The following is a 7113-nucleotide window of genomic DNA, read 5'->3' on the forward strand; positions in this document are numbered from 1 at the left end:
AGGGGAAGCCGAGAGCCAAAATCAAGCACCTGCTGCAAATTTTGGATTTGCAATTAGCACAACTTGCCATGCATCCAGCATCCTGCAGAGGAGATTTTGCATACACATGCAAGGAAATTAAAGATGATGGATTAAAGCGTATAGTGTGAATAAACAGGATTCAGAGTCTGAGCGCTTTTAAGCACTAAGAAGCTGCAAGAGGAAATCTTCCTTATGCTGTTCTGCTTCTCCCTGCCTGCTGATCATGTTCATTTGGGGCCGGTTCCATAAATGAAAGCCATGAAGCATCAGTCCCGAGTTGCCTGAAGTGTCTGCAACTCCCTGTCACACTGACACTTAACAGCCATCTCAGGTTGTAGTCTCACCTCTCTCAAATCAGCACAGATCTCAGAAAGTCACCATTAACCTGCCTCTGGCCTCTCCCTTTCCTGGTCCCGCACCCTCTTCTCCACCAGGCTGTCAGGAATAAGCCAACACGGGGCTGGGCAGTGGGGAAGCAGTAACTAAATAAAGGTATGAAAACACTGTTGTGTAGCATTTGTTTTTTTTTTTCTTTTCTCTTTAATTGGAAGCCTAAATTAAGCCGATTTTTGCTTAGGGAAGTAGGTAAAGCATGCATAGCTTTTAACAAACAATGCTCAGCTGGAAGGGCTCAGCTCTTCTAAGCGAGGAAGATTCAGTGTCAGTGTTCATTGAATCACCACCAGGGACTAAAGACATCTTCTTTACAATACATTAAACAAGCCAATGTCTGTGCTATGCTGATCTTTCGGCATTAGAAAACAGAAATAAAAAAGTATCATTAAATCCTACGGTCTGGTAGAGAAAGTTGACTGAGCTTTGGGCTCCAGGAAGTTTAGCGTTCAATGTTTCTGGCTACGAGGCCTGGCAGTGCGAGGTCTCGCTCTGGTCACGTCGTGTGGGGAGCCGCTATCTAATGCAATCTGAGGAGTTTACTTTAAAGATGCATGTTGTGTGTCTTGAGCTGCCTCCCTGACATGAAAGCTCCAGACGTGAAGGCTGCAAGGGACCTGCTGGTTCAGTGAGCCTGGATCCTTTCTACAGCCAAAACATCAAACGCTGCCTACCGTACCCTGACAAGCATCAGGTTTTAAGCAGCTGCATTGTCCTGCTCCTGCTGAAAGACGACTCCTGTACTGGTGAACAGACTAAACTCATTGCTGGTTTTATCCACTTGTTGTTGGGCTAATAGTATCTCCAACTTAAACAGTTTTTCTCCTTCCCAGATTTTTGTCTTGGTGATCTCGTAGACAGCAATGCTATCCATCAGGCTTCATTTACCGGGTCAAACACCTCCAGTTCTTTTCACGTCTCAGGAGCACCTTGGCACTAGCAACTCCTGGCAAGGACTAAGTTGCATTTTCCTGGGGCCAGGCTGAAAATGTCACTGTGGGCTTGCCCAGGGGACCTGTCAGCATGGCTCCCTGCTCCGTGCACATGGCGGGAAGCGAAGCCTTGCACCCCTTTGGCTCCCCTCTGAGCAGTTGGTGGCCAGGCCATTGGTAGCCTGGGCTTCACTGATGCCTTGCAGCTGCCTGCTGAGGGCAAGCAGTCAAAGAGATGCTGCCTCTGAGAGCATCCCCGAGCAGCTCATCCCACAGGGTGGCATGGGGAGGCGTCTGGCTCTGGAGGCAGGGGAACATACCAGCTGGCTCCAGCAAAAGTGGCGAGAGCGGGGCTGTGTCCCTGCCCTCCTGGCTGCAGCATGCCCTGAGCCTCCCTGCAGTGACTTGCCAGGGCGAGTAGTTTGTCTCTGGCTTTGTACTCTTCATCTGTGACCTCCCAAGGAGCCAGCAGTCCAGCAGCAGTAAGACCCTCCAGATGGAAAAGTGTTTCAGGAAGGCTCTTGGTATGCAATCAGTTGCCTACAGATCTCCCTTGTGAAGACTTAACGTTTTTGCTTCCTGGCTTTGCTGTCAAAACTGCAGAGATGGAGTATCATTTCCATTTTTTATCCCCCTCGCATCTTTGTGTATAATGCCCAGTTATATTGAACCTGGCCCCAAAGTGCATTTGCTGGCCAAGCAGGCGTGGAAGAAGCTGTGCGGTGTGAAAACAATAGGTTCATGAGGGACGTGCAATGACAGGATCTGTAAGGAGAGCAAACACAAAATGAGCCTGAATGAAGATACAAGATCATCCACACACGGGCAAGTAGGGCTGTCTGGGACAACCCCAAAAGGCTGGCAGATGTAGCACAGGAGATAAGGGACACCCGTGCCCTTTTGGAGCAGCAGCTGGAGGTGAGGTGGGAATGCCTTAGGGCATCTCAAATGGGTTTGGAAGACTGTGTTTAGGCAAAGGAGTCCCTGACCTCCAGCAACTAGAATGGGAGCCTCGATATCCAGATTGCAAATAAACAGTCATACGGTAGAGGCTTAAGGTGCCCGAAGGTAAAGCTGAATCCCACCCTAAATGTCATAAACAGGCTTAGGACCTAATCCATAATCTGCCTCTGATATTTGCACAGGCACTCACTGCTGCATGCTGGAAGCGCCTTCTGCCAAGCAAGACTGGAATATTCTATGGTGTAAAAGAAATCGTGTAATTGGCGTGAAAGAAACTCAAAGTGTTTGAATTTGGCATACTTCTGGTATATTGATGTAACTACACATATTTGGCATGCAGTTGCATCTTAAGGAAGTGAAACAAATACGTGCCCGTCTACCGCAGCCTCTGTGTTTACCCAGCACTGAATCCGACAGCGCAGCCAGACACTCGCTCTTCTGCAATATTTCCTTTCCGAGCGGATGGCAGAGGAAGGCCGTGTTTAAACTGCTCTGCGACGTGAGCTGTGACACGTGCTGGAGCCCTGGTGTGCAGGGTCTGAGCCTGACCACAGCGCGTTGCTCTGCTGTAGCCTGAAAATTCAGGTTTCCTTTGGTGAAAATAAGTGGGAAGAGAAGGAGGATTCTCACCTTGATATGATTTCGGAACAAAACCAGGGCAGGGACCCAGATCCAGGAGTTTAAAAGCATTCCCATCTTCAAATTTAGTTTCAATTCCTGCAGAAAAGCACCCGTACAAACTTCTTGAGGCTGGCACCTGCATTGCGCCTGCACCCATGGGACAACCGTATTCCCATCTACCAGCTATGGGCGCTGCCTGGCTGCAAAATGGGCCGGTACTCATCCCTCTCTTCTCGCCCGCAGGAGGAGCTGTGCTGTCTAATGGCTCGGGAAATCTGATTTTTCCCTTTCTGACATAACTCCTGACCCACTGTATGACCTTTGGTGAGCTATATAGGTGCTCCAGCACTTATTCTCTCACTTCAAAAAATAGGATGACAGTAGCTAACTTGTACATGGGGAGAGGAGTGTAAAGCTGGAGCTTCTGCTGGAACACAGACTCATGCTCACTATATTGCTTGATACATTCATAAATAGGATTTTAGGACACATTTCTATGAGTGAGAAACTCAAATCAGAACATTCAGTTCTGTAGTCCCCAACCTGAATATGAAAACTGTGAATCCGTGTCTTGCAAAAAAAGACTACAGCCAAAGGGAAGAGCTGTTTGATTAAACAGCCCCTGTTGTAAGCACCAAATATATCACACGTGCAAACAGACCCTAAGTCCAGACCTTGGGAGCCAGTTGCCCAGATGCCTTTGAGGATCTGGGCCTAAGGGCTCATTCCAACCAGCTGAAGTCAATGGGACTATCCCTATATTTAAGTTTTTGCTGGATGACAGCCAAAGGCTCAGCATCTTGCAGAACTGGCTCTCATGATGCTGCATTCCTTAATAGCTGGGAAAGAGAGCAAAGCAATGTATAGCAGAAAGTGTCCATCCATATTAGTGGGTATTAGTAACCACTTTTAAAGGCCTAATCTATGTAAAAATGTTTTCACTCCACCATCAGCAACTTCCCAGCAAAGGCAGGAATTTCCCACGGTTGACATGCCCTGAGCAAACAGAGGAGCTGAAACAAAGAGCTGGATAATTAGCTTGGAGGGGAGGCGTTCCCGTGCCACCTCGCACAGCTGTGATGGGGATCGATGGAGTGACCTGGAAAATAGACCTGACTTTAAAAGTGCAGAGGGTGAGGGTTTCAGTTGTGCCTTTTTAATTTTAAACAGTGCTGCCTGTGGCTTTACAGCTTCATGCAAAGGCGGGCAGACAAACTGAAGTATGAAAGGAGCCTTATTAACACACACCATACATTATGTATGAACTTGAACTCTTCCTGACCTCTGTAGTCCTGGATCCGCCCCAATCCATAAACAGCTTGGGCCAAATTTTGTGCTGCTACAGCAAGTAATTTGAATAAAATCACAAGCTGTTATTTTCAAGATAGTACCCCCAGTTAAGAAAACTCAGGGTGCCGTTTTTCACAAAGATGCCTATCTCAGAAACGTACCTGAATAATGTAGCTAGATGTAAAGAGTTGTCTGTAGCTACAACTCCACTGTAAACCAAAGCACAGCCCCCTTCCAAGCAAGCCGTTAGCATTTCTTCATTGCCACTCACTAGAAAAAGTATATTTAGAATGTCAAATGTATAATTGCAGTTAGAGCTGGTTGAAATATTCAGCATGAATACATGATCTGGTACATCAAGCTGTTTCTTGGACAACAGATTCTTTAACCTGATCTTGATTATTGCAAAAGGGTCATATTTAGCATTGGATATTCTTTTTTTTTTTTTTTTTTGCTGAACTATGCACGAACAGACTGAGCCACAAGGTTGTTTGCAGGCTTTTCAGCTCAGCTGTTTGCTTCCCCCGGCATATGACAGGTCAACCAGCTCACAAGTTGTTGCTTCTCTTCCCCGATTCTCAGCCTCACTTGTTTCATAAGTCTGAAAAGTTATATTAAATATTCTGGTTTCTGTGCAAAGTATCTTCATTAATATGCAAATAGAAATTTGATGCAAGGCAGGTAGTTGGCTTCTCCTCAGAGCTGCTCAGAGCCCTCCAAAGCCGCCGGTCCCCAATTCCTCCCCCACCTGACATCTGTGGTCCCAATTCTATAGACTAGGAATGGGCGAAGTGAGTGTTTCCTGCTCACTTTGCTCAGGCGAGACCAAACCTGAACCCCCTCCCGCAGCTCCATACCCTTGGCACAGGGTCAGCCTGTAGAGGAGGAACCAGCCCTCTAACAGGGACGGAGAGACAGCTCCGGCTGAAGAGGTGTCAGCGTGGCTGGGTTGGACGTTCCTTCTACAGGCAAGCAAGTGGTTGTGAGCACGCTAAAAACAAGATTTGCCTTTTCTCCACTAGCATCAGGCTGTGGGCTCTTTGATGAGTCTCTTCAGCTATAAATACTTCTCTGAAGGGCAGATGTTTGCTGGATAGGGGCCTCAGAAAGTTAAAGAGGAAGCTGGGTGGACTGGGATGGATTTCACAGGTGGTTTATGGAAAACCTTCCCAGTGAGTCACGAGCCAGTCAGCAAAGTCATATCATCAGTGCAGAAAGAGTGTCTGCCTCAGACCTTGTCCTCCAAAAGAGAGGCAGCGGCGACAGAAGTGAAAGAGAGAACTACTGACTTGTGTTATCCGGAGAAAACAAGAGGAAGACTCTAAGACACTTCTGAAAATTCAATTAAATTGGAGGCACCTTTCACGTAGAAATAATTTTAATGTAAATGAAGGATATTTGGCAAATTCTAAGCTTCTGAGTTATTGATTGATTCTTTAATTTTTTGAGCAAATTAAAAACATTTCAGTGGTGAAGCGTAAAAGGTAATTTGCGAGTTTGTGTGTTATGAAGTGCAGCCTGCGAAAACAAAATATAAAATGTCTCTGGAAATAACCATCACAACTGTGATAATTGCTGGCAGTGGCTGCAATTCCCAGTAGCTGTCTGTACTCAGCTTTACAAGAAATTGATTTGACTTTGCATTTACTTTTCAATCAGGGCTCAGGTGATTTGAATCCAGGTTCAAATTAAGTATGGTTTCCCTTGTTAAGATGAAGCAATGTATCAAATGCCTAAGGGAAAAGAGCAAAAGGGAGTTGGAAAGCGCTTTGTTCAAACTTTTAATTATTTTACCTCATTCACAGTCTGAGTGGCACAATGATATGTTTTTATTTGATCACACCAAACTCTCAGTACACTACTTTTTTTTTCTCTAGCTAGCACACCGCTTACCCAGCACGGAGCTTTTTTCCCATAACACTCACAGATGTGAGCTCTGCTCCCCACACTTCGGAGCTAGAAGCTGAAACTAAAAAAATACCCAAGTGCTCATTTCTTTGCCTGCAGACCCAGGTCCTGAAGCACTGTGGCAGCTCTCAGCTTCTACACCGATATCACTGCAGACTTGCTTAAAAATACTTGCGCAGTAGAAAGCACTTTTCCCTGGACCTCCCAGCTACCAAGCTTCTGCTGAGAAAAAACACCTAAGTTTTGCTTACACTTTTCCAATGAATATTTCAGCTCTGTGTAACACCCACGAACATACCAGGTTTCTGTTTTGGGGGGTTTCCTCCCAACCCCGATGGCTGCGCTGAGCAGCCTGCAGTGCTCGTCGGCCTTGCAGCTTCACGGAACATAAAACCTTTGGAGGACTCCAAAGGTGCAAGGTAAGGGCTGTCCTCACCCTGCCTGTGGCTTCACAGGGGAGCTCGATGGCGGGACATGGCTTGTCCTCGTGTCTCCATCAAGCTGAAGTTGTTCTGAGAGCCTCCCTCCTTTGGCACAGTTTGGGAAACTGCCTTTAGGAGGTAAAACACAAGCAAGGATGCAGGGATCTGCTCTGAGCAGGTGAGATCCAGACACCACCCAAAAGAGTGGGCATCTTGCATCCATCCATTTGGAGCCAAATCCAGTTGGTGGCCGGTCACGAGTGGTGTTCCTCAGGGTTCTGAGGAACTGGGGCCGGTCCTGTTCAATATCTTCATTGATGATCTGGATGAGGGGATCGAGTGCACCCTCAGTAAGTCTGCAGATGACACCAAGTTGGGTGGAAGTGTTGATCTGCTGGAGGGTAGGAAGGTCCTACAGAGGGACCTGGACAGGCTGGACTGATGGGCCAGGGCCAACAAGGCTCAGTGCCGAGTCCTGCACTTGGGTCACAACAACCCCATGCAATGCTACAGGCTGGGGGAGGAGTGGCTGGAGAGCTGCCTGGCGGAAAAGGACCTGGGGG

The sequence above is a fragment of the Nipponia nippon genome, unplaced genomic scaffold (genome assembly GCF_047370975.1).
Source record: "Nipponia nippon isolate SJK-2023a ecotype South Korea unplaced genomic scaffold, ASM4737097v1 scaffold_2, whole genome shotgun sequence".
Classification (NCBI taxonomy): Eukaryota; Metazoa; Chordata; class Aves; order Pelecaniformes; family Threskiornithidae; genus Nipponia; species Nipponia nippon.